The following is a 12,019-nucleotide window of genomic DNA, read 5'->3' as shown; positions in this document are numbered from 1 at the left end:
TACAGGACACAGAGAGTCAGAGAGGGTTATGACAGGACACAGTCAGAGAGGGTTATTACAGGACACGGAGGGTCAGAGAGGTTATTACAGGACACAGAGAGTCAGAGATGGTTATTACAGGACACAGAGTTAGAGATGGTATTACAGGACACATAGAGTCAGAGAAGGTTATTACAGGACACAGAGTCAGAGAGGGTTATGACAGGACACAGTCAGAGAGGGTTATTACAGGACACGGAGAGTCAGAGAAGGTTATTACAGGACACATAGAGTCAGAGAGGGTTATGACAGGACACAGTCAGAGAGGGTTATTACAGGACACAGAGTCAGAGAGGGTTATGGCAGGACACAGTCAGAGAGGGTTATTACAGGACACGGAGAGTCAGAGAGGGTTATTACAGGGCACATAGAGTCGGATATGGTTATTACAGGACACAGTCAGAGATGGTATTACAGGACACATAGAGTCAGAGAGGGTTATTACATGACACATAGAGTCAGGGAGGGTTATTACAGGACACATAGAGTCAGAGAGGGTTATTACAGGACACATAGAGTCAGAAATCATTATTACAGGACACATCGAGTCAGAGAGGGTTATGACACAGTCAGAGAAGGTTATTACAGGACACATAGAATCAGAGATGGTTATTACAGGACACAGAGAGTCAGAGAGGGTTATGACAGGACACAGTCAGAGAGGGTTATTACAGGACACGGAGAGTCAGAGAAGGTTATTACAGGACACAGAGTCAGAGGTGGTTATTACAGGACACAAAGTCAGAGATGGTATTACAGGACACATAGAGTAAGAGAGGGTTATTACAGGACACATAGAGTCAGAGAGGGTTATTACAAGACACGGTCAGAGAGGGTTATTACAGGACACAGATTCCGATACGAGTATTACAGGACACAGAGTCAGAGATGGTATTACAGGACACATAGAGTCAGAGAGGGTTATTACAGGACACATAGAGTCAGCGAGGGTTATTACAGGACACAGTCAGAGAGGGTTATTACAAGACACAGATTCCGATACGATTATTACAGGACACAGAGTAAGAGATGGATTTACAGGACACATAGAGTCAGCGAGGGTTATTACATGACACATAGAGTCAGAGAGGGTTATTACAGGACACGGAGAGTCAGAAATGGTTATTACAGGACACAGAGTCGGAGAGGGTTATGACACAGTCAGAGAGCGTTATTACAGGACACATAGAGTCAGTGAGGGTTATTACCGGACACAGAGAGTCAGAGAGGGTTATGACAGGACACAGTCAGAGAGGGTTATAACAGGACACGGAGAGTCAGAGAGGGTTATTACAGGACACAGAGAGTCAGAGAGGGTTATGACAGGACACAGTCAGAGAGGGTTATTACAGGACACGGAGAGTCAGAGAAGGTTATTACAGGACACAGAGTCAGAGGTGGTTATTACAGGACACAAAGTCAGAGATGGTATTACAGGACACATAGAGTAAGAGAGGGTTATTACAGGACACATAGAGTCAGAGAGGGTTATTACAAGACACGGTCAGAGAGGGTTATTACAGGACACAGATTCCGATACGAGTATTACAGGACACAGAGTCAGAGATGGTATTACAGGACACATAGAGTCAGAGAGGGTTATTACAGGACACATAGAGTCAGCGAGGGTTATTACAGGACACAGTCAGAGAGGGTTATTACAAGACACAGATTCCGATACGATTATTACAGGACACAGAGTAAGAGATGGATTTACAGGACACATAGAGTCAGCGAGGGTTATTACATGACACATAGAGTCAGAGAGGGTTATTACAGGACACGGAGAGTCAGAAATGGTTATTACAGGACACAGAGTCGGAGAGGGTTATGACACAGTCAGAGAGCGTTATTACAGGACACATAGAGTCAGTGAGGGTTATTACCGGACACAGAGAGTCAGAGAGGGTTATGACAGGACACAGTCAGAGAGGGTTATAACAGGACACGGAGAGTCAGAGAGGGTTATTACAGGACACAGAGAGTCAGAGATGGTTATTACAGGACACAGAGTCAGAGATGGTATTACAGGACACATCGAGTCAGAGAGGGTTATGACACAGTCAGAGAGGGTTATTACAGGACACATAGAGTCAGAGAGGGTTATGACAGGACACAGTCAGAGAGGGTTATTACAGGACACAGAGTCAGAGATTGTTATTACATGACACATAGAGTCAGGGAGGGTTATTACAGGACACATAGAGTCAGAGAGGGTTATGACAGGACACATAGAGTCGGAGAGGGTTATGACAGGACACAGTCAGAAATGGTATTACAGGACACATAGAGTCAGAGAGGGTTATTACAGGACACATAGAGTCAGAAATCATTATTGCAGGACACATCGAGTCAGAGAGGGTTATGACACAGTCAGAGAGGGTTATTACAGGACACATAGAGTCAGAGAGGGTTATTACAGGACACATCGAGTCAGAGAGGGTTATGACACAGTCAGAGAGGGTTATTACAGGACACATAGTGTCAGAGATGGTTATTACAGGACACAGAGAGTCAGAGAGGGTTATGACAGGACACGGAGAGTCAGAGAGGGTTATTACAGGACACAGAGTCAGAGGTGGTTATTACAGGACACAGAGTCAGAGATGGTATTACAGGACACATAGAGTAAGAGAGGGTTATTACAGGACACATAGAGTCAGAGAGGGTTATTACAAGACACGGTCAGAGAGGGTTATTACAGGACACAGATTCCGATACGAGTATTACAGGACACAGAGTCAGAGATGGTATTACAGGACACATAGAGTCAGAGAGGGTTATTACAGGACACATAGAGTCAGCGAAGGTTATTACAGGACACGGAGAGTCAGAAATGGTTATTACAGGACACAGATTCCAATACGATTATTACAGGACACAGAGTCAGAGATGGTATTACAGGACACATAGAGTCAGAGATTGTTATTACATGACACATAGAGTCAGGGAGGGTTATTACAGGACACATAGAGTCAGAAATCATTATTAAAGGACACATCGAGTCAGAGAGGGTTATGACACAGTCAGAGAGGGTTATTACAGGACACATAGAGTCAGAGGTGGTTATTACAGGACACATAGAGTCAGAGAGGGTTATTACAGGACACATAGAGTCAGCGAGGGTTATTACAGGACACAGTCAGAGAGGGTTATTACAGGACACAGATTCGGATACGATTATTACAGGACACAGAGTCAGAGATGGTATTACAGGACACATAGAGTCAGAGATTTTTATTACATGACACATAGAGTCAGGGAGGGTTATTACAGGACACATAGAGTCAGAGAGGGTTATTACAGGACACAGAGAGTCAGAGAGGGTTATGACAGGACACAGTCAGAGAGGGTTATTACAGGACACAGATTCCGACATGATTATTACAGGACACAGAGTCAGAGATGGTATTACAGGACACATAGAGTCAGAGAGGGTTATTACAGGACACATAGAGTCAGCGAGGGTTATTACAGGACACAGTCAGAGAGGGTTATTACAGGACACAGATTACGATACGATTCCACCTATGTTGCACGTATTAATTGCTTTAGTAATTTATTGTAATTTATGTAAGTTATTTATTGTCATTTTGCATCAGTGGTGTAATTTATTTTAGATTAATTGTTAGTTTGCACTGGCGGTGTAATAACATTTTATTTTTGTCTTTCTAATGTTACGTTGCATCAATTGCGTAATTTAATATTGGTTTTATTTTTATTTGTATTGTTATTTGTGGATGATTTATGTACGAAGGACTTTCAACGGAAACAAGCCCGCAAGGGCTTTTTTGAAATGCTCCTCTTAGACAGGATGTTTGACGTTATTTGTACTGTAATACATGCTACTGTGTGACTGTACTTGTACTCTAACATTCTATCTAATAAATATATTCATCATCATTACAGGACACAGATTCAGATATGATTATTACAGGACACAGAGTCAGAGATGGTATTACAGGACACATAGAGTCAGAGAGGGTTATTACAGGACACATAGAGTCAGAGAGGGTTATTACAGGACACAGAGAGTCAGAGATGGTTATTACAGGACACATAGAGTCAGAGAGGGTTATTACAGGACACGGAGAGTCAGAAATGGTTATTACAGGACACATAGTGTTGGAGAGGGTTATGACACAGTCAGAGAGGGTTATTACAGGACACATAGAGTCAGATATGGTTATTACAGGACACAGAGAGTCAGAGAGGGTTATGACAGGACACAGTCAGAGAGGGTTATTACAGGACACAGATTCCGACATGATTATTACAGGACACAGAGTCAGAGATGGTATTACAGGACACATAGAGTCAGAGAGGGTTATTACAGGACACATAGAGTCAGCGAGGGTTATTACAGGACACAGTCAGAGAGGGTTATTACAGGACACAGATTACGATACGATTATTACAGGACACAGAGTCAGAGATGGTATTACAGGACACATAGAGTCAGCGAGGGTTATTACAGGACACAGTCAGAGAGGGTTATTACAGGACACAGATTCCGATACGATTATTACAGGACACAGAGTAAGAGATGGAATTACAGGACACATAGAGTCAGAGAGGGTTATTACAGGACACGGAGAGTCAGAAATGGTTATTACAGGACACATAGAGTCGGAGAGGGTTATGACACAGTCAGAGAGGGGTATTACAGGACACAGAGAGTCAGAGAGGGTTATGACAGGACACAGTCAGAGAGGGTTATTACAGGACACGGAGAGTCAGAAATGGTTATTACAGGACACATAGAGTCGGAGAGGGTTATGACACAGTCAGAGAGGGTTATTACAGGACACATAGAGTCAACAAGGGTTATTACAGGACACAGAGAGTCAGAGAGGGTTATGACAGGACACAGTCAGAGAGGGTTATTACAGGACACGGAGGGTCAGAGAGGTTATTACAGGACACAGAGAGTCAGAGATGGTTATTACAGGACACAGAGTCAGAGATGGTATTACAGGACACATAGAGTCAGAGAGGGTTATTACAGGACACAGAGTCAGAGAGGGTTATGACAGGACACAGTCAGAGAGGGTTATTACAGGACACGGAGAGTCAGAGAGGGTTATTACAGGACACATAGAGTCAGAGAGGGTTATGACAGGACACAGTCAGAGAGGGTTATTACAGGACACAGAGTCAGAGAGGGTTATGGCAGGACACAGTCAGAGAGGGTTATTACAGGACACGGAGAGTCAGAGAGGGTTATTACAGGGCACATAGAGTCGGATATGGTTATTACAGGACACAGTCAGAGATGGTATTACAGGACACATAGAGTCAGAGAGGGTTATTACATGACACATAGAGTCAGGGAGGGTTATTACAGGACACATAGAGTCAGAGAGGGTTATTACAGGACACATAGAGTCAGAAATCATTATTACAGGACACATCGAGTCAGAGAGGGTTATGACACAGTCAGAGAAGGTTATTACAGGACACATAGAATCAGAGATGGTTATTACAGGACACAGAGAGTCAGAGAGGGTTATGACAGGACACAGTCAGAGAGGGTTATTACAGGACACGGAGAGTCAGAGAAGGTTATTACAGGACACAGAGTCAGAGGTGGTTATTACAGGACACAAAGTCAGAGATGGTATTACAGGACACATAGAGTAAGAGAGGGTTATTACAGGACACATAGAGTCAGAGAGGGTTATTACAGGACACAGATTCCGATACGAGTATTACAGGACACAGAGTCAGAGATGGTATTACAGGACACATAGAGTCAGAGAGGGTTATTACAGGACACATAGAGTCAGCGAGGGTTATTACAGGACACAGTCAGAGAGGGTTATTACAGGACACAGATTCCGATACGATTATTACAGGACACAGAGTAAGAGATGGAATTACAGGACACATAGAGTCAGAGAGGGTTATTACATGACACATAGAGTCAGAGAGGGTTATTACAGGACACGGAGAGTCAGAAATGGTTATTACAGGACACAGAGTCGGAGAGGGTTATGACACAGTCAGAGAGCGTTATTACAGGACACATAGAGTCAGTGAGGCTTATTACCGGACACAGAGAGTCAGAGAGGGTTATGACAGGACACAGTCAGAGAGGGTTATAACAGGACACGGAGAGTCAGAGAGGGTTATTACAGGACACAGAGAGTCAGAGATGGTTATTACAGGACACAGAGTCAGAGGTGGTTATTACAGGACACAGAGTCAGAGATGGTATTACAGGACACATAGAGTAAGAGAGGGTTATTACAGGACACATAGAGTCAGAGAGGGTTATTACAAGACACAGTCAGAGAGGGTTATTACAGGACACAGATTCCGATACGAGTATTACAGGACACAGAGTCAGAGATGGTATTACAGGACACATAGAGTCAGAGAGGGTTATTACAGGACACATAGAGTCAGCGAAGGTTATTACAGGACACGGAGAGTCAGAAATGGTTATTACAGGACACAGATTCCAATACGATTATTACAGGACACAGAGTCAGAGATGGTATTACAGGACACATAGAGTCAGAGATTGTTATTACATGACACATAGAGTCAGGGAGGGTTATTACAGGACACATAGAGTCAGAAATCATTATTAAAGGACACATCGAGTCAGAGAGGGTTATGACACAGTCAGAGAGGGTTATTACAGGACACATAGAGTCAGAGGTGGTTATTACAGGACACATAGAGTCAGAGAGGGTTATTACAGGACACATAGAGTCAGCGAGGGTTATTACAGGACACAGTCAGAGAGGGTTATTACAGGACACAGATTCGGATACGATTATTACAGGACACAGAGTCAGAGATGGTATTACAGGACACATAGAGTCAGAGATTTTTATTACATGACACATAGAGTCAGGGAGGGTTATTACAGGACACATAGAGTCAGAGAGGGTTATTACAGGACACATAGAGTCAGAAATCATTATTACAGGACACATCGAGTCAGAGAGGGTTATGACACAGTCAGAGAGGGTTATTACAGGACACATAGAGTCAGAGATGGTTATTACAGGACACAGAGAGTCAGAGAGGGTTATGACAGGACACAGTCAGAGAGGGTTATTACAGGACACGGAGTCAGAAAAGGTTATTACAGGACACAGAGTCAGAGAGGGTTATGACAGGACACAGTCAGAGAGGGTTATTACAGGACACGGAGAGTCAGAAATGGTTATTACAGGACACATAGAGTCGGAGAGGGTTATGACACAGTCAGAGAGGGTTATTACAGGACACATAGAGTCAACAAGGGTTATTACAGGACACAGAGAGTCAGAGAGGGTTATGAAAGGACACAGTCAGAGAGGGTTATTACAGGACACGGAGGGTCAGAGAGGTTATTACAGGACACAGAGAGTCAGAGATGGTTATTACAGGACACAGAGTCAGAGATGGTATTACAGGACACATAGAGTCAGAGAGGGTTATTACAGGACACAGAGTCAGAGAGGGTTATGACAGGACACAGTCAGAGAGGGTTATTACAGGACACGGAGAGTCAGAGAAGGTTATTACAGGACACATAGAGTCAGAGAGGGTTATGACAGGACACAGTCAGAGAGGGTTATTACAGGACACAGAGTCAGAGAGGGTTATGGCAGGACACAGTCAGAGAGGGTTATTACAGGACACGGAGAGTCAGAGAGGGTTATTACAGGGCACATAGAGTCGGATATGGTTATTACAGGACACAGTCAGAGATGGTATTACAGGACACATAGAGTCAGAGAGGGTTATTACATGACACATAGAGTCAGGGAGGGTTATTACAGGACACATAGAGTCAGAGAGGGTTATTACAGGACACATAGAGTCAGAAATCATTATTACAGGACACATCGAGTCAGAGAGGGTTATGACACAGTCAGAGAAGGTTATTACAGGACACATAGAATCAGAGATGGTTATTACAGGACACAGAGAGTCAGAGAGGGTTATGACAGGACACAGTCAGAGAGGGTTATTACAGGACACGGAGAGTCAGAGAAGGTTATTACAGGACACAGAGTCAGAGGTGGTTATTACAGGACACAAAGTCAGAGATGGTATTACAGGACACATAGAGTAAGAGAGGGTTATTACAGGACACATAGAGTCAGAGAGGGTTATTACAAGACACGGTCAGAGAGGGTTATTACAGGACACAGATTCCGATACGAGTATTACAGGACACAGAGTCAGAGATGGTATTACAGGACACATAGAGTCAGAGAGGGTTATTACAGGACACATAGAGTCAGCGAGGGTTATTACAGGACACAGTCAGAGAGGGTTATTACAAGACACAGATTCCGATACGATTATTACAGGACACAGAGTAAGAGATGGATTTACAGGACACATAGAGTCAGCGAGGGTTATTACATGACACATAGAGTCAGAGAGGGTTATTACAGGACACGGAGAGTCAGAAATGGTTATTACAGGACACAGAGTCGGAGAGGGTTATGACACAGTCAGAGAGCGTTATTACAGGACACATAGAGTCAGTGAGGGTTATTACCGGACACAGAGAGTCAGAGAAAGTTATGACAGGACACAGTCAGAGAGGGTTATAACAGGTCACGGAGAGTCAGAGAGGGTTATTACAGGACACAGAGAGTCAGAGATGGTTATTACAGGACACAGAGTCAGAGATGGTATTACAGGACACATCGAGTCAGAGAGGGTTATGACACAGTCAGAGAGGGTTATTACAGGACACATAGAGTCAGAGAAGGTTATGACAGGACACAGTCAGAGAGGGTTATTACAGGACACAGAGTCAGAGATTGTTATTACATGACATAGAGTCAGGGAGGGTTATTACAGGACACATAGAGTCAGAGAGGGTTATGACAGGACACATAGAGTCGGAGAGGGTTATGACAGGACACAGTCAGAAATGGTATTACAGGACACATAGAGTCAGAGAGGGTTATTACAGGACACATAGAGTCAGAAATCATTATTGCAGGACACATCGAGTCAGAGAGGGTTATGACACAGTCAGAGAGGGTTATTACAGGACACATAGAGTCAGAGAGGGTTATTACAGGACACATCGAGTCAGAGAGGGTTATGACACAGTCAGAGAGGGTTATTACAGGACACATAGTGTCAGAGATGGTTATTACAGGACACAGAGAGTCAGAGAGGGTTATGACAGGACACGGAGAGTCAGAGAGGGTTATTACAGGACACAGAGTCAGAGGTGGTTATTACAGGACACAGAGTCAGAGATGGTATTACAGGACACATAGAGTAAGAGAGGGTTATTACAGGACACATAGAGTCAGAGAGGGTTATTACAAGACACAGTCAGAGAGGGTTATTACAGGACACAGATTCCGATACGAGTATTACAGGACACAGAGTCAGAGATGGTATTACAGGACACATAGAGTCAGAGAGGGTTATTACAGGACACATAGAGTCAGCGAAGGTTATTACAGGACACGGAGAGTCAGAAATGGTTATTACAGGACACAGATTCCAATACGATTATTACAGGACACAGAGTCAGAGATGGTATTACAGGACACATAGAGTCAGAGATTGTTATTACATGACACATAGAGTCAGGGAGGGTTATTACAGGACACATAGAGTCAGAAATCATTATTAAAGGACACATCGAGTCAGAGAGGGTTATGACACAGTCAGAGAGGGTTATTACAGGACACATAGAGTCAGAGGTGGTTATTACAGGACACATAGAGTCAGAGAGGGTTATTACAGGACACATAGAGTCAGCGAGGGTTATTACAGGACACAGTCAGAGAGGGTTATTACAGGACACAGATTCGGATACGATTATTACAGGACACAGAGTCAGAGATGGTATTACAGGACACATAGAGTCAGAGATTTTTATTACATGACACATAGAGTCAGGGAGGGTTATTACAGGACACATAGAGTCAGAGAGGGTTATTACAGGACACAGAGAGTCAGAGAGGGTTATGACAGGACACAGTCAGAGAGGGTTATTACAGGACACAGATTCCGACATGATTATTACAGGACACAGAGTCAGAGATGGTATTACAGGACACATAGAGTCAGAGAGGGTTATTACAGGACACATAGAGTCAGCGAGGGTTATTACAGGACACAGTCAGAGAGGGTTATTACAGGACACAGATTACGATACGATTCCACCTATGTTGCACGTATTAATTGCTTTAGTAATTTATTGTAATTTATGTAAGTTATTTATTGTCATTTTGCATCAGTGGTGTAATTTATTTTAGATTAATTGTTAGTTTGCACTGGCGGTGTAATAACATTTTATTTTTGTCTTTCTAATGTTACGTTGCATCAATTGCGTAATTTAATATTGGTTTTATTTTTATTTGTATTGTTATTTGTGGATGATTTATGTACGAAGGACTTTCAACGGAAACAAGCCCGCAAGGGCTTTTTTGAAATGCTCCTCTTAGACAGGATGTTTGACGTTATTTGTACTGTAATACATGCTACTGTGTGACTGTACTTGTACTCTAACATTCTATCTAATAAATATATTCATCATCATTACAGGACACAGATTCAGATATGATTATTACAGGACACAGAGTCAGAGATGGTATTACAGGACACATAGAGTCAGAGAGGGTTATTACAGGACACATAGAGTCAGAGAGGGTTATTACAGGACACAGAGAGTCAGAGATGGTTATTACAGGACACATAGAGTCAGAGAGGGTTATTACAGGACACGGAGAGTCAGAAATGGTTATTACAGGACACATAGTGTTGGAGAGGGTTATGACACAGTCAGAGAGGGTTATTACAGGACACATAGAGTCAGATATGGTTATTACAGGACACAGAGAGTCAGAGAGGGTTATGACAGGACACAGTCAGAGAGGGTTATTACAGGACACAGATTCCGACATGATTATTACAGGACACAGAGTCAGAGATGGTATTACAGGACACATAGAGTCAGAGAGGGTTATTACAGGACACATAGAGTCAGCGAGGGTTATTACAGGACACAGTCAGAGAGGGTTATTACAGGACACAGATTACGATACGATTATTACAGGACACAGAGTCAGAGATGGTATTACAGGACACATAGAGTCAGCGAGGGTTATTACAGGACACAGTCAGAGAGGGTTATTACAGGACACAGATTCCGATACGATTATTACAGGACACAGAGTAAGAGATGGAATTACAGGACACATAGAGTCAGAGAGGGTTATTACAGGACACGGAGAGTCAGAAATGGTTATTACAGGACACATAGAGTCGGAGAGGGTTATGACACAGTCAGAGAGGGGTATTACAGGACACATAGAGTCAACAAGGGTTATTACAGGACACAGAGAGTCAGAGAGGGTTATGACAGGACACAGTCAGAGAGGGTTATTACAGGACACGGAGAGTCAGAAATGGTTATTACAGGACACATAGAGTCGGAGAGGGTTATGACACAGTCAGAGAGGGTTATTACAGGACACATAGAGTCAACAAGGGTTATTACAGGACACAGAGAGTCAGAGAGGGTTATGACAGGACACAGTCAGAGAGGGTTATTACAGGACACGGAGGGTCAGAGAGGTTATTACAGGACACAGAGAGTCAGAGATGGTTATTACAGGACACAGAGTCAGAGATGGTATTACAGGACACATAGAGTCAGAGAGGGTTATTACAGGACACAGAGTCAGAGAGGGTTATGACAGGACACAGTCAGAGAGGGTTATTACAGGACACGGAGAGTCAGAGAGGGTTATTACAGGACACATAGAGTCAGAGAGGGTTATGACAGGACACAGTCAGAGAGGGTTATTACAGGACACAGAGTCAGAGAGGGTTATGGCAGGACACAGTCAGAGAGGGTTATTACAGGACACGGAGAGTCAGAGAGGGTTATTACAGGGCACATAGAGTCGGATATGGTTATTACAGGACACAGTCAGAGATGGTATTACAGGACACATAGAGTCAGAGAGGGTTATTACAGGACACA

The sequence above is a fragment of the Brachionichthys hirsutus genome, unplaced genomic scaffold, assembly GCF_040956055.1.
Source record: "Brachionichthys hirsutus isolate HB-005 unplaced genomic scaffold, CSIRO-AGI_Bhir_v1 contig_259, whole genome shotgun sequence".
Classification (NCBI taxonomy): Eukaryota; Metazoa; Chordata; class Actinopteri; order Lophiiformes; family Brachionichthyidae; genus Brachionichthys; species Brachionichthys hirsutus.
This window is presented reverse-complemented; position numbering follows the sequence as displayed.